The sequence below is a fragment of the Quercus lobata genome, chromosome 12, assembly GCF_001633185.2.
Source record: "Quercus lobata isolate SW786 chromosome 12, ValleyOak3.0 Primary Assembly, whole genome shotgun sequence".
NCBI lineage: Eukaryota > Viridiplantae > Streptophyta > Magnoliopsida > Fagales > Fagaceae > Quercus > Quercus lobata.
In genome coordinates, this window is record NC_044915.1 from 33,367,053 (window position 1) to 33,392,017 (window position 24,965).

The 24,965-nt window shown below is 37.4% G+C and overlaps 1 long non-coding RNA gene across 3 annotated transcripts; it reads right to left on the reverse strand.

The window, feature by feature from the left end:
- Positions 1-2,120: 2,120 nt before the first annotated feature.
- LOC115971034 lies at positions 2,121-6,879 on the reverse strand. 3 transcript variants are annotated; one of them, XR_004087201.1, is made up of 4 exons: positions 6,468-6,879; positions 6,092-6,195; positions 3,838-3,895; positions 2,121-3,721 (listed from the first exon to the last, which is right to left on the reverse strand). It is a non-coding gene; the product is annotated as an uncharacterized LOC115971034 (long non-coding RNA). The 3 variants fall into 3 exon arrangements; XR_004087200.1 differs by having other exon boundaries at positions 6,092-6,250; XR_004087199.1 differs by having other exon boundaries at positions 6,092-6,192; positions 6,468-6,878.
- Between the last annotated feature and the right edge of the window lie 18,086 nt (positions 6,880-24,965).

Below are 24,965 nucleotides of genomic sequence, written 5' to 3' on the forward strand. Positions count from 1 at the left end.
TAAAATGAGAATCAATTGATATTTGTGGAGCCGTTAGCTAAAAGAAAAACTTGTCAAAAAATTCACTTGAACAAGTGTGATATAGCATGACTTAAAAAATGTATGGCCTAAAAACAATGATACATAGAACAATGGGAAACAAAATTCAAATTTCCATCCTTAAATAGAAGAAACCGATGATGGAAAATAAAATTGTAGAGACTAGGGAGGAAGATCATCCAAGATTGATGAAAAATTAGACGTTGGGTTTGTTTGTACATTACATTCGCATAGTTAGAAAAGTAAGCAAAAATAGGCTTTTGCCCCTTTCGCCCAAAAGATGTAGCAAAATGCCCTTATTCTGAAACTATCTAGCAAAATACATTAAAGCTCAATTTTTAGAAAATTGAGTTATAGGCAATCAAACTTAAAAAAAAAAAAAAAAAAAAAAAAAAAAAAAATTTATGGAACTCAAGTTCCATGTGAATTTTTCCAAATAACTCGATTTTCATCAAATCAAGTTTTACATTGAAACTTGATTTTCTAAAAATCGAGTTTCAAAACAGGGACATTTTGCTAGATAATTTTAAAACAAGAGCATTTTGCTATATCTTTTGGGCGAAAGGGGCAAATGCCCATTTTGACCTAGAAAAGTAAGAAAATTAGGTTGACATTATTATTGTTTTTGTCTTCATTTCAACTCTGTAGTCTTTACTTTCCTTAAAAAAATGAAAAGGCATGTGGCAACGTTCTTTACTTTCATACATGAAAGCCTCTTTTTCAAAGCATCCAATATTCCCTTTCCTCCTATTTTTTCATTTCGTAACACTGATTTGGTCTCTCTCTGATTCAGTTCAATCTTTTATCAATTTTCCAATCAAAAGAACAGGTTCATAACATTTTAATTCACTCTTTTATCAATAATTCAAAATTAGAAACTTTCTAATTACACTACAAGAAAAAGGGCTATTGCGGCGGTCCAGAACCGCCGCTAAAGGTACATTCCACCTATAGCGGCGGGCCATCCCGTCGGTGCTGCAGTGCCGCTATAGGTTGATTGCGGCGGTCACGAAAAGCGCCGCTATAGATTTACCTTTTAGCGGCGGGCATAAAACCGCTGCAATACGTCTTTAGAATTCGTGGGACTAACTTTTAGCGGCGGGGTAATGCCCGCCGCTGTTGGTGTCTAGCTTTAACGGCGGGCAATGAGCGCCGCTATAGATAATCGATCAGAACACCTAAATGTACTTTTAGCGGCGGGTGCATGCCCGCCGCTATATGTTTCAACCTTTAGCGGCAGGCGATAAGCGCCGCTATAAGTATTTATTTAAAACATAAAATGTGAACCTTTAGCGGCGCTTTTTGACCGCCGCTATAGGTTTTTTTTTTTTTTTAGTGGGCTTTAAAACTGCTGTTTGCTAGTAAATAAATGGTTCACAAACCTGTTACAAAGGACCTGTAATAGTTTTAGCTCTACTAACACAATACCACAAATGTAATTAATTAACAACACCACAAATGTCTTGAAACTAATGTAATATTAACATAGAAATATATTATCAAATACATAACATTGTCTATAACCACCATCTTAAAATTAACAAAAAAAAGATGTGTTCATTTGAATAAAACAACCGCTGAAATTAATCTAATACTATAATCAAAATTCTAAAGTGTGAAATAAAATTCTAAAACGTTCTCAAAACAACATATCTTATATTGTTTTTAAAGATTATGAAATAAAATTCATTTTAACAAAAGGGAAATCCCTTGTGTAATCTGTAGCATATCCATGTTAAACTTGTAAGTTTACCCTCAACCTTTAGTCACGTAGAAAGCATCCTTAAATAACAAGGTGCTTTGAGTTCCATATAATTCAAGCATAAGTTGGCCAACAATTTTTCTTTTTTCTTTTTTGATAAGTAACGAAAATTTTATTAAAAAAAACAAAACTAAGTACAGCAGTGGTGTACTCAGGGAGAAAGGCCAACAATTATGATGAAAGACAGAAGCCAAGACAGGTCTACATAATCTTACCTTGATATCTAATTATGAAGCTATTCAATTATAATTCATCAAAGAAATGTTGTGCCAATCATAAAATGGTCATGATCACTTTATGGTATTGAGAAAGGGTCCAATAAAGTCAATGAAGAACTAGTTCATCCTCAAATTTTCCTACATATACCAAGCTCAGTTAGGTGTGACAAACTAGACTAATTGATAAATGTTTCACGGTAATTATAGAAATGTTAATTTAACTCTATATGAAAACTATAATAAATAAATAAATAACGATGTGACTTGATCATTAAGCTAAAAACGACGACGCACCGAGATATCAAAATACAAGAAGAACAGGGGACTCACATGAAGAATACTACTATGACTACCAGCGGACCGAAACGACGCCGAGGCTTGGGCTGGGGATAGATTCGGGTTCGGAGTTTGGGAGGTGTACGGACATAGGATCCGCCGAACGGATCTGAAAGACCTCTTCTGCAAAATCAAAATCCTCCGACCAATCATCAATTTCTGGGCAAAAAAAGGTAAAGGATTACAAAAAATAGCATTAGTAGTAGTAGTAAAAAATAACATCTCAATTAAGAAAATAATAGGAAGTATGATTTCAGTTTACAAATAGAATAGAATGGTGGAAAAGAATACTTGTGACAGATTCTAACAAACTGTTCCAGATCTAAAGCCAAACCCAAAAAATTTAGGATTATGGCTTGGTTGTTGTTGTTGTAATCATTTAGAATTCTAATCATTTCAAGCAGCCCAAGACTGGTTTAGGCAACAAAAGAAATTACCTTGAGGAAAGAAGGGAAAAGAAACTTCAGATTTTAAGCTTGTCCAATACTTTTGGTCTTACTTTCAAAGGTGGAGATGAGAGATTTTATTCATGGGTGTTGGAGTTACAGAGTGTTTTGACTGAAAAATGAAGTATGGATATTATATTAAATGTGCATAGCACATTACATACTCAAACAAAGTTAAAATGTAGCCATTTGTACCTAGAATCGGCCACATTCAAAAGAAAGACTTGGCTTAATTATGAAACCAAACTGAGAGTGAGAGTTAAACAATCTGACTTACAAACAAGGTCGAGAAAAAGGCACCAAAGCTTGAAACTTCACGCCAATGACAAACACATCAATGATCTTTAACAATTTTGTCTATATGGAAACAATATGTAAATATTTTTGTTATTAAATTTAAAAGAGACAATTGTCAATTCTTTTTTTTTATTAGCCAGTTACTCGTGCACCCATGAGTCTCGATCTCACAATCTCATCCTTCACCTTATTCTTATACCATTTAAGCTAGAGTTAATTGGAGACAATTGTCATTTCCCAAGTAAAATACAAAGGACATGTATAGTTTCAACAATACAACCAGATACCTATAATAATAAACAACAGAAAATTTTTTTGCTAGTCATACATAAGCCTTTTTATTTACATTTATCATAAAATGAGCAGCGATGTCCCACACAGAAAAACATATGGAACAGTAGAAACTGAAGCTTCATAAATCTCAATTGCATTATAATTATAGTTTGTTCCTTTAGCTAACAACAAAACATTTTCACCAGACTTTATTTTGGAAAACAACAGAAAAGTACTCATTACCTATGTAGGTATCCGAATAACAATTAGCAGTTCTCATAAGAGTAAAGAGCCAACAGCAGCGTCTCATACATTGGTAGTCCCATCCTCAGATGCAGCACTTCCTCCATCTACAAAAAAAAGAAGAACAAGAGTTAATTTTAGTTCCCTTGTGAGAAAATATAATATGGTAAAGAATAGCTGTAAGCAAGTATTCAGCAATAAATGTTTTAACAGTTAGGCACACCTTCACCACCTGCTGGAGCATAGGGAGACTTCCAGTATCTTGTTTGCTGTTGTGTGGGCTAAAAAAATAAAGCACCAAGAATAACTTTTCATGAGCATTATAGAGATATCAGAATAGGAATAAAAGTACACTCATTTTAAATGTTAGTTTTTGTATGTTGATATAATAGGTAAACATGTCCAACTAGTTCTTTTTAAGCCGATCCATAAAGCTAACCATTAGATAGGCATGCTAACAGTCGCCTACTCAACCCATTTTGGCATTTCAATCATTCATGTTGGACTTACCACTTTGCCTCAATCCTAAATCCTAAATCATATAATCATACTTTTCTTGTATGCAAGATGCACCTTGTGCATACAATTTTGTAGACTTGCGCGCAAGAATCTATGTATAGATACAACTCATACAAGCTGGCATGTGCGCGTGTTTGTTACACACCTAATGTTGTTAAAAGTGAAAATTGGTCTCAGGGTGCCAAGTTTGTATATGGCCCACAAGGCACTAAAAGGGAGCCTACATAAGTGAAGACAACAATGTCTAAACATGTGCAAATATAATAAACTCAAATTATAACCTAAAGTAATAAACTGGAATCTTAATGAATTGTTTTCCAGAAATGTAATGTATTCATTTACAACTTGGCATTTTGTTAGAAGGAAGAGAGAGAGAGAGAGAGAGAGAGGAAACATTTATGTCTTAAGAGATTTTGACTAAAATAAAGGGGAGTTTTCAACAAAAAAAAAAAAAAAAAAAAAAAAAAAAAAAAAAAACCAAAACAAAGCTAAATAGAATGATAATAATTTCTAATAAGTTACCAATTGTCCCAAAAGTTTAAATTATTAGGAAATTGTGAATTTAATTATTTAACCATAATTCTAACACTTCCCCTTGGCCTAAACTCTCCCTTAATAAGTGGGGCCCAACATATGAGATTTTTAACATTTTAAATGGGAGGTAGAGACATCTCCTGCTCTAATACTATGATAAGTTACCGATTGTTCTAAAAGCATAAGCTATAAAGAAATAGTGAATTTAATTATTTAACCATAATTCTAACAATTTCAATTCAATAAAAAAATTACAAAAATGGAGACATTTTATAATTTCTTTACTCTTTATAGAGTAAAATATATAAAATTTGGGGTATAAAATGCATGTTGGTGAAAAAAAAACCATTTAACAGAAAATATAAAAGAAAATGGCCAAGAGGAATCACCATGGAGATCAAGTCAAAGTAGAATTGGACAAAGAAAAGCAAAATGATAAATTACAATAACCTCCCTTGAGGTTTTGGAAAATGTCAAAAACTCTCTCCTATTTTTTAAAAATGACACTTATTCCCTTGTGATTATTACTTTTATTTTATATTTTTTTTCTAAATTTTCTAATCATATAACCAATCCAGTTACTGAACAATCTTTTAGAAGTCATTGTTTGATGTGGTGCATTTGGTAGGAGATAAACAACCGGTGTTTTGAAGACTCTGAAAAGACAATAGCCAACTTATAACTTTTCTTCTTTAAAACACTTAGTTGGATCTTCACTGTATGGTAGTAAGATCAGAGTATGGTGATGCTATTAAACATTGCATGATATCTCTTACGTGTATGTCTCAAAGAGGGTCTATAGACTATTTTAATAAAAAGAGAAACGAGGGAGAGAGAGATTTATAAATTAAGGAGCCATAAAGAGCAAGGCAAAAGAAATATTTTAGTATCATATATTATAAATAGCTTTGTTGTCCTCTAACTAATTTACTCTATAAATAGCTTTGTATTATAAATGTATACAAATACAATAAGGGTGAATCTGAGTTTAGAGTTACGATTTTGGCTTTAACCTTAAGAAATAAGTATCATATATTATAAATAGCTTTTTTGTCCTCATTCACATATATAGATACGATATGCACAATTCTTCAACCATATGAATATAGGTAATAGTAATACTAATAAAATCAATTAGAAACCCCCAGATTCAAGTGCAATCCAATGTAACACAAGTTTACTAGTTCATAATCAAGCACTGGCTACTTCAAAGTAATTAAGACATATTCAATTGCATTTGGATCCTGATTTAAATCATTGATAGCCCTCTTTATAAAATTATTTAGAGAAGAACATGGACACTGACTTTTCTCATTTTTCACATTTGCTTATCCATAAACACAACCATCTGATAAACCAACATTCAAGACATTTCAAATATTCATGTAGACTTCAGATTTTTAAAATTTCAAAAATGAACTTACCAAAGCAGTATCAATTCCTTGCTTTTGGTCTTCCTAGCTGCAACTTAGAGACAAATTGTCTGGTAGCTTGGACGGTCATCAAAGTGACAAATTACCAGCACCTGCTATATCGGATTATTAAACCACCAAGTTAACAATACAAGTATACAATCCCAAAACCTGTAAAATGTAATTCCTCACATATCAAAGGAGCATCACCAACCAACCAAATTTATAACGTAGAAAAGAAACCACCCAAAAAATTTAAACGATGCCCATAAAACATCCAATGCCTCACAAGCACACAAATTCTTAACCAAAAAGCAAAAAGAAACAAAAATAAGAAGATAAAGAATCTAGCTAGATATATATAGTAAAATTAGTGTGAAACTCATACCATATCAGATGCATCAAACGAACGGCGTGGATGGAGGTCGACGACGGCGATGTAAGTCGAAGGATCTGAAGGCCATGCGAAGTACAAATCGAAGGAGCCATGGCGATGGAGTGAGGGAGAGCCGAAGGTGAGAGGGAGAGCAAAAGCCACACCTAACGGCAAGATTGGAGGTCGACGGTGGCGGTGGTGGCTAGCATCGGTGGCAGAAGGTGGCTATGCAGTGGGTGGCGGTGGCACATGGGTCTGTTGGATAGATCGAAGATGAGTTAGGGGAGAAAGAGAGAAGAGGAGTGAAGGGAGAAAGAGAGAGCATCGTGAGAGAGAGTGAGAATGAGAAGGAGAGAGCTCATGAAATCCCTAAGTGAAAGAGTGAGAGGGCAAAAATTTGGGGGAAATTTTGTGAGAGGGAAAGATTAAGAGGGAAAAATTTTTGGTGAAAAAAAAATTTATACGTGTGGGAAGAACATGTTTTTATTCTTAGAAATAAAATAAGATTTAAAACAAATTTAATATTTTTTTAAAATAAAATAAGATAATTAAATTAATTTTTTATTCCATTCATTATTATTAATTTTTGGGAAGAACATGTTTATGCTCTGTGTTCTTCCCAAAATATAACTCATATTCTTAGATCAATAACAATTAATCAAAATAACATTTTATTAAGCATTTTCTCACACAATCACAAACTCAAAAGAAAAACTTCTGCCCAAATTTTCACACAATCGTTGGATTACATGTTCTATATGTTCTTAACATACATGCCAATTTTCATACCAATCGGATGTAATTTACCATTTGATCTTTAAACTCATCTTTTATGCGTTATTTTAAACTACAAAAACTTGAATTTAAACAATTGCTTGATGACATATTTATTAATCTTTGATCATCTTAAAATTTTGTAAGTATGAAAAATATATGAGGATAATGTAATCTAACAGTAGATTTGTCAAAATTCACATCGAATTAAGAAATGTGGGGTTGGTTTCAAGTTACACTTGATGTAACTCTAAAAAATGTTACACTAACCAATAACTTATTGTTGAATTCATATTTTGAAAATCCAACCGTTGGATCACATGTTCTATATGTTCTTAACATGCATGCCAATTTTCATGCCAATCGGGTGTAATTTACCGTTTGATCTTTAAACTCATATTTTATGTGTTATTTTAAATTACAAAAACTTGAATTTAAACAATTGATTAATGACATGACTATTAATTTTTGATCACCTTGAAATTTTGTATGCTTGAAAAATATATGAAGATAATGTAATCTAACGGTAGATTTGTCAAAATTCACATTGAATTAAGAAATATAGCGTTGGGTTCAAGTTACACTTGATGTAACTCTAAAAAATGTTACGCCAACCAATAACTTATTGTTGAATTCATATTTTGAAAATCCAGCCGTTGGATCACATATTCTATATGTTCTTAACATGCATGCCAATTTTCATGCCAATCGGGTGTAATTTACCATTGATCTTTAAACTCATATTTTATGCGTTATTTTAAATTACAAAAACTTGAATTTAAACAATTGATTAATGACATAACTATTAATTTTTGATCACCTTGAAATTTTGTATGCTTGAAAAATATATGAAGATAATGTAATCTAACGATAGATTTGTCAAAATTCACATCGAATTAAGAAATATAGCGTTGGGTTCAAGTTACACTTGATGTAACTCTAAAAAATGTTACGCCAACCAATAACTTATTGTTGAATTCATATTTTGAAAATCCAACCGTTGAATCACATGTTCTATATGTTCTTAACATGCATGCCAATTTTCATGCCAATCGGGTGTAATTTACCGTTTGATCTTTAAACTCATATTTTATGCGTTATTTTAAATTACAAAAACTTGAATTTAAACAATTGATTAATGACATGACTATTAATTTTTGATCACCTTGAAATTTTGTATGCTTGAAAAATATATGAAGATAATGTAATCTAACGGTAGATTTGTCAAAATTCACATCGAATTAAGAAATATAGCGTTGGGTTCAAGTTACACTTGATGTAACTCTAAAAAATGTTACGCCAACCAATAACTTATTGTTGAATTCATATTTTGAAAATCCAACCGTTGAATCACATGTTCTATTGTTCTTAACATGCATGTCAATTTTCTTGCCAATCGGATGTAATTTACCTTTGATCTTTAAACTCATATTTCATGCCTTATTTTAAACTACGAAAACTTGAATTTAAACAATTGATTGATGACATGGCTATTAAACTTTGATTACCGTGAAATTTTTTAAGCAAGAAAAATATATGAAGATAATGTAATCCAACGGTAGATTTGTCAAAATTCACATCAAATTAAGAAATATAGGGTTGGGTTCAAGTTACACTTGATATAACTCTAAAAAATGTCACACCAACCAATAACTTATTGTTGAATTTATATTTTGAAAATCCAACCGTTGGATCACATTTTCTATTTGTTCTTAACATGCATGTCAATTTTCTTGCCAATCGGATGTAATTTACCCTTTGATCTTTAAACTCATCTTTCATGCCTTATTTTAAACTACGAAAACTTGAATTTAAACAATTGATTGATGACATGGCTATTAATCTTTGATCACCGTGAAATTTTTTAAGCATGAAAAATATATGAAGATAATGTAATCCAACGGTAGATTTGTCAAAATTCACATCAAATTAAGAAATATAGGGTTGGGTTCAAGTTACACTTGATGTAACTCTAAAAAATGTCACACGAACCAATAACTTATTGTTGAGTTCATATTTTGAAAATCCAACTATTGGATCACATTTTCTATTTGCTCTTAACATGCATGTCAATTTTCTTGCCAATCGGATGTAATTTACCCTTTGATCTTAAAACTCATCTTTTATGCCTTATTTTAAACTACGAAAACTTGAATTTAAACAATTGATTGATGACATGACTATTAATCTTTGATCACCGTGAAATTTTTTAAGCATGAAAAATATATGAAGATAATGTAATCCAACGGTAGATTTGTCAAAATTCACATCAAATTAAGAAATATAGGGTTGGGTTCAAGTTACACTTGATGTAACTCTAAAAAATGTCACACCAACCAATAACTTATTGTTGAATTCATATTTTGAAAATCCAACCGTTGGACCACATTTTCTATTTGCTCTTAACATGCATGTCAATTTTCTTGCCAATCGGATGTAATTTACCCTTTGATCTTTAAACTCATCTTTCATGCCTTATTTTAAACTACGAAAACTTGAATTTAAACAATTGATCGATGACATGACTATTAATCTTTGATCACCGTGAAATTTTTTAAGCATGAAAAATATATGAAGATAATGTAATCCAACGATAGATTTGTCAAATTTCACATCAAATTAAGAAATATAGGGTTGGGTTCAAGTTACACTTGATATAACTCTAAAAAATGTCACACCAACCAATAACTTATTGTTGAATTCATATTTTGAAAATCCAACCGTTGGATCACATTTTCTATTTGCTCTTAACATGCATGTCAATTTTCTTGCCAATCGGATGTAATTTACCCTTTGATCTTTAAACTCATCTTTCATGCCTTATTTTAAACTACGAAAACTTGAATTTAAACAATTGATTGATGACATGGCTATTAATCTTTGATCACCGTGAAATTTTTTAAGCATGAAAAACATATGAAGATAATGTAATCCAACGATAGATTTGTCAAATTTCACATCAAATTAAGAAATATAGGGTTGGGTTCAAGTTACACTTGATATAACTCTAAAAAATGTCACACCAACCAATAACTTATTGTTGAATTCAAATTTTGAAAATGCAACCGTTGGATCTCATTTTCTGTATGTTCTTAACATGCATGCCAATTTTCATGCCAATCGGGTGTAATTTACCATTTGATCTTTAAACTCATCTTTTATGCGTTATTTTAAATTACAAAAACTTGAATTTAAACAATTGATTGTTGATATGACTATTAATTTTTTATCACCTTGAAATTTTGTATGCTTGAAAAATATATGAAAATAATGTAATCGAACAGTAGATTTGTCGAAATTCACATCGAATTAAGAAATATAGCGTTGGGTTCAAGTTACACTTGATGTAATTCTAAAAAATGTTTCACCAACCAATAACTTATTGTTGAATTCATATTTTGAAAATCCAACCGTTGGATCATATTTTCTATTTGTTTTTAACATGCTTGCCAGTTTTCATGCCAATCGGGTGTAATTTACCATTTGATATTTAAACTCATATTTTATGCGTTATTTTAAATTACAAAAACTTGAATTTAAACAATTGATTGATGACATGACTATTAATCTTTGATCACCTTGAAATTTTGTATGCATGAAAAATATATGAAGATAGTGTAATCTAACGGTACATTTGTCAAAATTCACATTGAATTAAGAAATATATCGTGGAGTTCTAGTTATACTTGATGTAGCTCTAAAAAATATTATACCAACCAATAACTTATTGTTGAATTTAAATTTTGAAAATCCAACCGTTGGATCACATTTTCTATATGTTCTTAACATGCATGCCAATTTTCATGCGAATCGGGTGTAATTTACTATTTGATCTTTAAATGGGAAGACAAAAAAATAGAGGGAAATTTAAATGTCTATTGCGGCGGTCCAACCCGCCGCAAAAAGGAGTACATATGGCCCGCCGCTATATCTAAGATTAATGCCGCTAAAACAAGTCTATTGCGGCGGGTCATTCGCCCGCCACTGTAGTCTGCCGCAAAATACTTGAGCTATTGCGGCGGTTCATTGACCCGCCGCTATATCTAAGTCGAGTACCGCTAAAACAGGTCTATTGCGGCGGGCATATGGAACGCCGCAATAGATCTCATATACAGCGGCGGGCCAAAAAAGCACTGCAATAGGCAACATATAGCGGCGGTTTTTGCACCCGCCGCAATAGGCCCGCCGCAATTGTTCAGTTTTCTTGTAGTGTTAAGAGTTTGTGAGTCGCGATTACTCAAGGACTTGACATATGACTTGATTTTATTTGCATTCTTATTGTCTATTGTTGACACATCATCAACTAAAAGTTAATTTGATCATGATAAATTAGACTATTGTAAATACATCATAAAATTTTGATGTCTACAAACACCCCCACTTCAAGGTTTGGCTTTGCATAGGATTATGATGCAAGGAAGACGAGGCTTGAAAGTCCTTGGAATTTTTTTTGATAGGAGAAGGTCCTTGAAATTGTTCATGCATGTCCACCCCTTTAGATACATGCACGGTTTTCTAGCATGCAAGAAATCATACATGGATGGGATAATGAGAATAGCATCAAAGGAGTTGATGACCACCAGGTCCACCGATGTAATGAATAATAGGTTTTTTTTTTTTTTCAACAATACCTGGCTTGCAAGTTTTCCTTCCCAGTACGATTAATTTCCGAATTCATGCAAAAGATGGGTTTTAGCTCCTCTGATGCATATAAACTAATAACTCCGTGTGTCATGCTAATTGGTTTTGTTTAGGTATTATAATTCTACTCTAACTTGTATAATTGTATGTGTGTGTGAAGCTTTTTTTTTTTTGAGGATAAAAAAAAAAGCTTCACACACACATACAATTATACAAGTTAGAGTAGAGACTTGAACTAGAAGCGGCCCAACATAATTTAGGGCCTAAGTTGAAAAATTCATGTAAGGCCTTTAATATGTAAATATTAATCAAATAAAATTATATAATACTAATCAAATTAAGGTTAATTTTTTTCCCAAAAAAAATTAAGGTTAATTTGATACATTAAATGCATAATTTGATGAATAATACCAACTTAACTAATGTTAATTTCATATAGAAAATTGAATATCATAGTTGAACAATAAATTTTAATAAAAAGAAACAAAATATATTGTGATTAAAAAAGAGACTTTATTTTGGATATATGACAATGCACAATTAAGTAAAGTTGTAATCTAATTTTTAATTTTAATACTTGTTTTTAAGGGAGAGAGAGATAGATATTATCTGGTGTATGGATTTGTAAGATATCGGTTTACAAAAATTAGTTTCAAACTATTAGGGGAGATTAATCTATAATTAATGATTTAACACATTTGCAACATTTTTTTGAAGCATTTTAGGGTTTCAATTGGATTAGGTTGCTATTGCCCCTGTATTTTGGTAGTCTTGATAGAAATGAAAAGGGAAAATGCACTAAAGGTACTACAAAATGTTCATAATATGATATGACAATGACTATGATCAATTGACTTCAACAACCTAATTAATGAATGTTTAAATTTCTCTTTTGTGATCGATGACATGTCAATTTGTATTCTTATTGTAAAATTTGTGCTATCATTAGCATTACTAATAATAATAAAATTGTACACAACCAATATAATTTTTTTTTTTTTTTGATGGGAACAACCATTATAATTTTATAAAATTTTGAGTCTTTTACGACGAGGGATGGGCCTTTTCTTAGGGGTAAATTATTATTATTTTTTTTTTTTGTGATGGGAAGTGGGAACCTTAGGCCTAGGCCTTGGGCCAGCCCTAAATTAAACTCTAGCTCTTGAAATTTGGACCATCATGTCAAAGATACAAGGTAAGAAGTATCTTCTCCTTATGGACACGTTATTCCTTTTGTGCTTCAACCGACCATAGTCAATTTTTTATTTATTTTTAATTGTATGTCAATTTTTCTTTATAAATTGAGCACGGTAAGAGCATTCGCATTGGGCAAGGTAAATGGTATGTGTTGAGGAATTTTAGCATTAAAGTAAAAAAAAAACAAGCAACATCCGATCTTGCAAAATCTAACTATTGCAAAAAAAATTGCAATTGTGCTACAATGCGATTCTAAATGTAGAATCGCACTGTAGCATAATTGTAAAATAAATTATATTTTTTATTCAAATATCTGACTCTTTCTCTCTCTCTCACTTTATTTTCTCTTCTTTGTTTCTCATCTCCTTTCTCTCTCTACAATGGCCTCTCTCTCTCTCTCTCTCTCATCACATCTCTCTTTCACGGTGGGCTATTCTGGCATGGGTCGTGGGTCCGGCATGGAGGTGAGACTGGGGAAGTCGATATACATGATTTCTGACGGAACTAGATGGACGGCAAAGCATTCCATTAACGCCGCGTTGGGCCAGTTCGAACACTACTTGGTCTCCCTCACTCTTTCCAGCACCGTTTTTTGGGTATTTTTTGTGGCGAGATTGGTGTGGTGTGGTATGGTGGTTTGTGGCGGCATGTTCATGGGTTTCCGGTGTGGTTTGTAGCAGCGAGATCGACATGGGTATTGATAAGGGTAATTCTGGAAGAAGGCAAACTCGTCCACATATGAGGAAGTCAATGGTCCCAATGAACCCGTCAGCTTCGCTTATTCATTCATAAGAGGTGAAAACGACGACATCATAGGCCGACAACTCCATGCTCGACGACATCGAGTAAGACGACAGGAACACCTAAACGAGATAAGAGGCAGACGGAAGAAAGTTGACAAGGAGAAGGAAACCTATGACGGGTCTAGCATGACCTTGCTTGCCCTCTACGAATGTGTATATAAGGAAACATCTTGTGGCCCATGGTTAACCTTAATTAAGAGGATCCCCACATGGAAAGGATCTTGCAATATACACGTATTAATGAGGATCTTCCCTACAAGGAAAGACCATCTCCGCCAAGAAAAGAATGTTAGCTCTGCGCTACTATAAAAACCCCCAAACCCTCATAAACTAAGGTACGCCTAATTTCCCCAGCTCTGACACTCTAGAGTTGTGAAAGTTATCTAACTTGACTTTCGGAGGGTATTTGGCCGGTACCACACTGGTACTCTCTACAAGGTCTTCTTTGTTTTTTGTTTCGCAGGTGTTGTCTCAAGCACGTGAGGACTGTACGGCTTACTAACGATTTTTGGTATCGTCAGTTGGCGACGTCTGTGGGAAACATTTATAAGCCACACTATCGCTTCCTAGAGAAAGAGTTGCATGGTACTTACTCACTCGATGGCGACCACCAACAATGCTCAAGGAGATGAACTACGTACTGTTAGGACATATGTGATTCACTTGTTAGGAACATATGTCACTAATTTATGTAATTGGCTTATCTTTTGACAAAACACACTTTACTTGTGTTTGGGTGAATCTAGGATGTGTTTAATACTTCAAGAAACTGTGTTTCAAGATCAAGTGTTGAAGACATGCAAGTCTGTCCAAGATTCAAGTTGAAGAAGTGATGTTCATTAAAGCTTGACAGCTAGCTATCCATCGAGCTTAAGAAGCTTTTCCAACCTCGTGGCTCGACAGCTGCTCGACAACATCTCGACAGACAGCTATCTGTCGAGTTTTATGAAAAACAGAATTCCAGTTCTGTTTTGACTCTAACCCGAGATTATGTGTTTGGGCTTTCTTTTGTTCTAACCCTAGACATATAAAATGATTATTTTAAGGGCCGTCAAAGGATATACAAGTTGCACAAGTGTTGAGCAAAGACTGTTCAAGCAATTTATAACCAGAGACAAAGTTTTGCCCTAGTTCATCATTCTTGTGAAGAAATTGTTGTGTATGTGTACCGTAGGGTTTTGTGACCAAGCATCTTCTTGATCTTTATCGTTGGAATGAACTGAAGAACTTTGCAACCAACAACCTTCTCTAGTTGGTGATTGAAGTTGCGTACTGAGATCCACGCATTGGTTAGTCACGTACTTGGGAGCTGTGCATTAAATGGGAAAATTGTCACTACTGAACAAGTCCAATTAGGTATTGGGGTAAGGGTACAACTGTAGGTTGGTATAAGGTACTAAGATTCCTTTACTTGTAACCGCTTGTTTTGATAATAGTGGAATTTTGAGAGTGGTGACTTGAAAATCACCCGATGGGGTTTTTGCCGTTAGATTTTCCCCATTCATAAACAAATCACAGTGTTATTTATTTTTCACTGCATAATTAGTTTATTGGTGATTTGTTTGTGCTATCATGTATTTGCAAGTTAATTTGATCAATTAATAAACTTTACTAATTAATCAATTAATTCATCAAAAGGGGTCCATTTGTTTTTGGCTTATCACGTACCACCGCCTTCAAGAGGCAAGTTTAAATCTCATTGCTGCCGTAAAATGTCTCACCAAACAAAACCATGATTTAGAGGAGTAACTACGCCAAAAGAACGCAGGACTTAACACTCAGGAGGAGGACCAAGAAGGTACCAGTACTGAGAGAAGGGACCAAGAGAGGCCGGAAGGTAGCAACACCCCAAGCAGACAAGAGCAACATGACACAAGTTGTCCATCCTCCACGGATACGGCTCCACCACACATGGTAGCGGAGATGCAGATGACGAAGGAACGGATGGACTTCATGATGAATGCCCTCAGAGGACGGGTGTCAAATGACCTCGATGAGTTGGTCCATCGAACTGATTCGCCATTCACTGCATCCATCACTTCATTCCCCCTTCCACCGAAGTTCCGCATGTCGCAAGTGGAGTCCTATGACGGATTAAGGATCCCCTAGATCACCTGGAGTCTTTCAAGACCTTAATGCACTTACAAGAAGTGGCGGACGAGATCATGTGCAGGGCCTTCCTACACTAAAAGGCCCTGCAAGAATTTGGTTCAGCAGGTTAACGCCCAACTCCATTAGTACCTTTAAGGAGTTAAGCACCCAATTTTCCTCACACTTTATCGGGGGACACAGGTATAAGAAATCTATTGCATGCTTGATGAACATTAAGCAACGGAAGAATGAGATGCTGAGGTCTTACATAACCCGCTTAAACAAAGAGGTCCTCTCAATCGATGAAGTTGACGACAATATACACGTGGCTGCATTCACGAATGAGCTACGAAAGGGTAAGTTTCAATTTTCTTTATATAAGAACGACTCAAAAACCATGTCGGATGTGCTGTACAAGGCTACTAAGTACATGAACGCGAAAGATGCACTACTGGCCTAAGAAAAAGGAAAGACAAGAGGACGTATGATAAGATAAGGGACGGAAGATGGCTAGGACTGGAGAACGGCAGGAGGATAGGCACTCCAAGCCCCCCACGGGGAGGTTCACAAGCTTCACCTTGCTGACTGCCCTAATCGACCAAGTCCTAATACAAATTTAAGACGAAGGAGCCCTAACATTTCCCAGCAAGCTGAAGGGAGATCCCAATAAGAGGTCCAAAGACAAGTACTGCCGCTTCCACCGTGACCATGGTCATGACATATCTGACTTCTACGACTTGAAGCAACAAATAGAAGCTCTTATCAGATAAGGAAAATTGTAGAGTTTTGTCAACAAGGAAAGAGCGGACCTACCATAAGAGCAGGTTCCCCGACGGGATAACGAGTGTCCTAGGCCACCGATAGGAGATATAAGAATGGTTCTAGAGGGTACTGCGGCTTCTGGCTCGTCCAAAAGGGCCTGTAAGACTTACCTCAGGATGGTTCAGAACGTCCAACTGACGGGTTTCGTACCAAAGATGGTGCGGATCGACAATCCCATCATTGAATTCTCAAAGGAAGATGCTCGATGTCTCCACCATCTGTATGACGATGCGCTCGTCGTTAGCATATGGGTAGGGGACTACAACACACACCAGGTCCTGGTTGACAATGGAAGCTCTGCCGACATCCTCTACTACTTGGTGTTCCAGCAAATGAGGATTGATAGAGAACAGCTGATTCCGACCAACGCCCCACTCGTAGGATTTGGAGGGGCTAAAGTATACCCCATCGGCGCAGTCACGTTACCCGTAATGGTTGGTGATTACCCTCAGCAGATCACTAAGGATGTCACATTCCTTGTTGTCGACTACTCGTCCGCCTATAATGCCATCTTAGGACGACCTACCCTCAACTCATGGAAGGTTGTAACTTTGACTTACCACATGATGATCAAATTCCCCACCAACTATGGAGCAGGAGAATTACGTGGAGACCAAGTGGTTGTGCGCGAGTGCTACATAGCAATGTTGGAAATGAACGATCATCTACAAACAATGAACATAGAAGAGTAGTGAATGGTGGCAGAGCCCATTAAAGGATTGGAGGAGATACCCCTTAATAACTCTAGGCCCGAGTGAATGACCATGATTGGCACTCTCGCCAGTTCGTCAGTTATCAAGCACTCACGTCATTCCTAAGAGAGAACCAGGACGTCTTTGCTTGGAGTCATGAAGACATGCCCGGGATTGACCCTTCAGTCATGGTGCACAGGTTGAATGTGTTGCCTACTTTTCCCCCTATCCGTAAGAAGAAGCCTGTATTTGCCCAAGAAAAAGACCGAGCTATAGCGAAAGAAGTCTGCAATTTGCAAGATGTAGACTTCATTAGAGAAGTTTATTATCCCAACTGGCTGGCTAACATGGTGATGGTCAAGAAAGCCAACGGGAAGTGGAGGATGTGTGTAGACTTTACGAACCTGAACACGGCGTGCCCCAAGGATAGCTATCCTCTCCCGTGGGTTGACGTCTTAGTAGACTCTACAGCCCGACACCAGTTGCTGAGTTTCATGGATGCTTTTTCTGGCTACAACCAAATAAAATTAGACAAAGCTGATCAGTAGAAGACTTCGTTTTGTCACCATCCAAGGCCTTTTTTGCTACAAAGTAATGTCGTTCGGTCTCAAGAACACGGGCGCAACATATCAGAGGCTTATGAATAAGATGTTTGCCCATCAGATCGGAAGAAATGTCCAAGTATACGTTGACGACATGCTTATGAAAAACTGAAGGGAGGATGACCATTTGGACGATCTCAAGGAAACCTTCGACACCCTACACTCTTACAACATGAAACTCAATCCAAGCAAGTGTGTGTTTGGGGTGACGGCTGGAAAGTTCCTGGGATTCATGGTATCTCAAAGAAATATCGAAGTTAACCCAAACAAAATCCGGGCAATAATGGAGATGGCACCACCAAGGAATGTGAAAAAAGTACAAAGCCTCAATAGCAAGGTAGCCTCGCTAAATAGGTTCGTATCAAGGGCAACAAACAAGTGCCTACCTTTCTTCCGCACGCAGAAGAAATCGTTTGAATGGACGGCCGAATGTCAACAAGCATTCGAGGGTCTGAAGGCCTACCTCTCTTCCCCGCTGTTGCTAAGTCCCTCCAAATTAAGGGAAGAACTATTCCTCTACCTGGCAATATCTCCAGTTGTTGTTAGTGTGGCCTTGGTCAGAGAAGAAGACAAGGTGCAGAAACTTGTGTACTACACCAGCCAGGCACTCCAGGGTGTGAAAGAAAGGTACCCACCAATGGAGAAGCTTACCTTCACCTTCATTACAGTGGCTCGCAAGCTCAAACCATACTTCCAGGCTCACACGGTGATCGTCCTGACTGACAAGCCCCTATGGCGAGCAATGAGCAATCATGAAGCCATCGGACGAATGGCACTATGGGCAATAGAGTTGAGTGAATTCGACATCCAGTACCACCCGCGTATTGCCATTAAGGGGCAGGTGGTCACTGACTTCATTGCGAAATTCACTAACATGGAAGGCCAGAGGGTAAAAGAGTATCGTTAGTGGAGAATACGCACGGATGGGTCATCCAACAAACAGGCTGGCGGAGCGGGTATTGTACTTCGTTCTCCAAAAGGGGATGAGATTGAATGCATGGTTCGCCTTGACTTCCTTATGACCAACAATGAAGCAGAGTACGAAACTTTAGTAGCAGGACTAGATCTCGCTAAAGCAGCATGGGCCACAAGTGTGGTTATTCATTACGACTCCTAGGTCATCACAAACCAAGTAAACAGTGATTACAAAATGTAAGGGGGAGAGGATGAAGAAGTACCTGGAGTAGGTAAAGAAAAGGGTGGACGACTTACAAGCCAAGATTGTTCAAATCCCAAGAGGAGAGAACGAGCAAGCCAACCGTCTTGCCAAGGCAGCATCAGCAGAACACATAGTCATTCCTGTCAAGGTACTTTCCTTTATCCAGTTTTCACCGTTAATAGATCTTATCGATGCGTAGGAGATAGTCCCAAAAGTAACTAGACCATACCTTTAGTCTCCTACTTGAAAAATGGCACACTACCTGACAATAAGGAGGCCGCAAGGAAGCTAGAGGTCCAAACAGTATGATTCATTCTGATGAAGGACATCTTGTACAAGAGAGGCTTCTCTCGCCTGTTCCTAAGATGCTTAAACCTCGAAGAAGCGGACTATGTCATGAGAGAAGTTCATGAAGGGATTTGCGGGAACCACTTAGGGTCGCGATCGTTAGTACACAAACTAATTCGAGCAGGATACTACTAGCCTACTATGCAGAAGGATGCCTAGGCATATGTTAAAGCCTGCGGTAAATGTCAAAAGTTTAGCAACGTCATCAAAAAATCGACAAAAGAGCTCACCTTAATGACGGTCCCATGGCCTTTCGCTCAATGGGGATTGGACATCATGGGCCTATTTCTAATAGCAATGAGACAGTTAAAGTTTCTAATAGTCGGCATAGACTACTTCATCAAATGGATAGAAGCTGAAGCCCTGGCCACCATCACAGAGAAGAATGTGCGAAACTTTGTCTGGAGGAACATTGTCTGCAAATACAGGATCCCTAGCATCTTTGTCTCAGATAACCGAAAGCAGTTTGATAACGACTCTTTCAGGGACTTTTGCTCATAGTTGGGAATCAAAAACCACTACTCTTCCCCGCCCACCCTCAGGCCAATGGATAAGTTGAGATCACGAACCGATCATTGCTTAAAATCATCAAGACTCGGCTCGAAGGGGTAAAGGATATATGGCTAGAAGAGTTGCCAAGTGTACTGTGGGCATACAGGACAACTGCCAGAACATCTACAGGAGAGACGCCGTTTCGACTAGCATACGAAAGCAAGGCAGCTATCCTAGCTGAGGTAGGACTCAAAAGCTACAAGGTGGACAACTATGATGAAAGAACGAATGGTGAGGCCTTGCATCCACAGCTTGACCTAGTGGACGAAGTCAGGATGGCAGTTGAGCAAAGACTAGCACGGTATTAGGACCTCATGGCTAAGCACTACAACTTCAAAGTTAGGCACAAAGACTTCAACGTCGGCAACATCGTCTTGAGGAAGGTAACGAGCGCCACTAGAGATCCCTCCCAGGGAAAGCTCGGTCTTAATTGGGAGGGACCCTACAGGATCACTTTATGGCAGAGGAAAGGCACCTACTACCTGGAAACGCTAGATGGACAGAAGCTGCACCATCCATGGAATACCGAGCATCTCAGGAAATATTACTAGTAGATGACTGCATAAAGAGTGACACTACTCATTTCCAGTTTATTTCTTTTAGTTAAATTTTACCTACAGTATTTTCTAAGCCCAAAGGGCAGGTTTTTATCCTTTTTAAGAACAATTTTTTACTTACGCATGCATTTATCATAATAAGAGGAGTTATTCAGATATGACCTGTGTATTTATTTGTCTCTACAAAACTACTTTTATAACTAAGTCCACAAGTGGACGAGTTCATTATTATGTCCATAAGCAAGTGGATGAGTTCATCCCATGAGTAAGTCCACAAGTGGACGAGTCCATCCCATGAGGACACCTTGAAGTTATTTAAAATCCATAAGTGGAGGAGTCTACTATTAAGTCTACAAGTGGACAAGTTCATTGTTAAAGTCCACAAAGTGGACGAATTCATCCCATGAGGATGCCTTGAAATTACTTAAGTCTTGAAGTAGATGAGTTCGTTATTAAGTCCACAAAGTGGACGAGTTCATCCCTTGATGACGCCTTGAAATTAAAGTAGATGAGTCCATCCCAGGAGGTCACCTTGAAATTATTTAAAGTCCACAAGTGGATGACTCTATTAGTAAGTCCACATAGTGGACGAGTTCATTATTAAATCCATAAAGTGGACGAGTTCATCCTATAAGGATGCCTCGAAATTGTTTAAAGTCCACAAGTGGACAAGTTCATTAATCAGTTTATAGGTGGACGAATACACCAAAGTATACAGGTTCATCCTAGTTATTTACCAAGTCCTTTAAGAGACAAGTACATCCTAACATAATAAGCACAAGGATTGATGGACATCTACAAATCAAAAGATAAAGATCAACACACATGCTAAAAGCGACGGATGTAAAATAATGCACCACAAATAAAGTGAATTGTTTACAAATAAAGCCCAAAAACAGAAGGGCACTTCATATTGTCTGAAAATAGGACTAAATACATAAATTACTAAAAATAAAAAAGCTAAACTATTGGGTTTTGGACATCCTAAACTGGAGGATTCTCGTCGTCTTTAGGAGGGCTTTGGGCGTCCTGAGTAGAAAGGTTTTTAGCATCTTAAGTTTCAGTGGACGGGATCAAAGGAGTGTCGAGCTTCTCCACAGCGGGTTGAGCAAGAATAACACCATAATTTTTTGGATCTTGCTCTGATTAGCTGGAGTCGTCATTCTCCCCAAGGATGGTGTCGCCAGCTGGAGTAAATGGCAGGGGATCGTCCATGGTGAACTTGGATAAATCCAAGTGAGGGTAGACAGACTTGACCTGCTTCAGGTAATCTTCAAACCCGTCACCATAGTAAATGGCACAGGAGTCAATGAAAGGCTGTGAAGCCTTAAATTCGGTTACGGCGTCATCCCTTGCCATCTTTACCTACCCAAGGAGAGCCGTCAGCGCCTTTTCCAAGGTCGCCTTCGCCTCTTGCTCCTTTTCACGCTAATGGGTCTCCTCCTTCAACTTTTCATTTAACTCTGTCACCTCCGTGTTGAGGGTACGAAGGGCGTCCTTGTATTGACCTTGTTCATTAGTCAACGTTTCATTGCGCTTCCTAAGATGATTTATTACCCCCTTCTCAGCAACGCACCTATCTTGGACCGCCTTCATGTGCACCAGTGCCTGAAAATGGGATGCAATCGTCAGTTGACGAATAAACAATAAAGTAAAATTTTCTAGGGGAAGAACATACCCTAGAGAGATCAAAAAGACCCAACGCTCTTAGGTCCTCTGTCTCCTGCTCGACGCAAGGATCCACGTTCGTCTCCTTGATGATTGATTCAACCATCTCGACAACGTATCCTTTGTGCGTAAGTCTTCTTTTTAGGTGCCCACTTCCCAACGACCTTAGGGGCTAACGAGGACGCCCCTTCTTTTCCTTTCTTTTTCTCCTCCTCCTCCGTTTTACTCGTCGTAGCTGACGCCCTCACTGATGCACTCATCCTGGCTCCCTCCATTTCTGTAAAGGACAGATGATGGGAGTTAGACATAAAGACAACAAGGAAACAACAGAAAGAAATAGGTAATGAAGGAAGAACTTTCGCCGAAGAGAGTAAGAATTCAACCTACGTGTAGCAGACGTCAACTCCGAACCACCACAATAGGCGTGCAGCATATCAAGAGTGATGAGGTCTCGACACTTCTATTCCTCAAAAGGGATGTCGAGAACCCGACGTATAAAAGCCTCTTGCTTGTTAGTTATGCACGAACGAACACTGGCTAAAAAAGAGGAATGACGACGTTAAATACTCACAAATAAACAAAGAAAGAAGCCAAAGGAAAAAACTTACGACACTAAACCTAAATCTTTGACAATATTCCAAGTATTGTCGAAGCCACGGGGTATTGTAGCCCATTCCTCTAGACGGCATACCCAATCCATCCCTTAAACAAGGAAATATTTGCCCTTCCAATTCCTATTGGAATCAGGCATATCTGATGCCAACCTAAGCCCTTGGGACGAGACGATGTACTAGGGTCTATAGCACCAGAAGAACTCATCTAGCAAAAGCTGAAGGTTCCCACCATTAAAACGACCCCATAAGATCTCAACTCCAATGAATATCCTCCAAGCGTTGGGGGCAACCTGGTTGATGGATAATCCAAGAAAATTGGCCAACAGACGGTGCAACACCATCAGTAGCAACATCAGTCCTGTCGCAAACATGGCATCGTACATGCCCACATCCGCGGTCTTTCTCGAATAGCACTTCTCGAACTTCCTAGGGAGACGGATTGGGATACGGTCAGGAATTTGATAATGGTCCCTTAGATTCTTAAAAATATTGGCCGTTATCTTTAGCTTAAAGTCATTGACAGTCCACATTTTGGGGAGAATAAATGGAAGAGTATGGCCATCCCCGGGGCTTCCTGAACTTCCTCCTTCGGAGTTTCTCCCGTCAACTTCACCCTCGTCCCTATCATCCTCTCCCTCCTTTCCTCCCTCATCACCCTTATCTACCTCTTCTTCCTCACCTTCCTCTCCATCATAACTTTCTACTTCCTCGTCAGGAGAATGGGCTGACATTTCCCCCTCTGACGATCAGGAAAAGCCCTCATTGGGCTCATGACCTGACTGGAAGACTTCGTCGTAGCCCATTCCCTCATGAATTAACGACTACTCACTCATTTCTTCTCTAGACATCTATTTACCTACAACCGACGGAAGTATTCTAAGAATCTAAGTTGACCGTCTCTCTAAAGAATTAACGACCAACTAGAAAAACGAAAAAAAAGAAGATAGAATGAAATAAAAGAAAAGAGGACTTATGAAGTTAGTAGAAGGTTCCTTGGGAAGTGACAACCTCAACAAGATTATGGCAACAAAAGCAACGAGATCAGCAAGTAGACAGAAGCAAGGTAGAGAAAAATGACGAACTCTTTCTCTTAAGATCAGCAAGGATGAAACAGGAGGAATGAGGGGAGGAGGTGAGATATATATAGGATGAAAAATGCATAGAAGAAGAAGCGACGCCCTTGTTCAGAAACAAGGCCAACTAGCTTGTGCCACCTGTCCTAGCATTTAATAATGGCTGCTTGAGGAATCGTCCATAAATACTCCATTCTCTTTGTTGAATAAACAAAAAATAATAATAAAAGAGCTACAAATCAAACTCCATAACTCGTTAGCTAGAGTCGACAGAGCTATGGAGTAAGGGGCAATTGAAAGGGTAATTCTGGAAGAAGGCAAACTCGTCCACATATAAGGAAGCCGACAGTCCTAATGAACCTGTTAGCTTCGCTTGTTTATTCATAAGAGATGAAAATGACAACATCATAGGACGACGACATCAAGTAAGACAACGAGAATGCCTAGATGAGATAAGAGGCCGATGGAAGAAAGCTGACGGGAAGAAGGAAGCCTATGATGGGTCTAGCGTGGCCTTGCTTGGCCTCCACAAATGTGTATATAAGGAAACATCTTGTGCCCCATGGTTAACCCTAATTAAGAGGATCCCCACATGGAAAGGATCTTGCAATATACGCGTATTAATGAGGATCTTTCCTATAAGGACAGACCCTTTCCGCTAAGAAACGAATGTTAGCTCTATGTTACTATAAAAACCCTCAAACCCTCATAAATCAAGGTACGCCTAATTTCCTCAGCTCTAACACTCTAGAATTGTGAAAGTTCTCTAACTTGACCTTTGGAGGGTATTTAGCTGATACTACACCGGTACTCTCTACAAGGTCTTCTTTGTTTTTTATTTCGCAGGTGTTGTCTCGAGCATGTGAGGACTGTGTGGCTTACTGACGATTTTCGGCATCATCAGGTATGGTGATGGA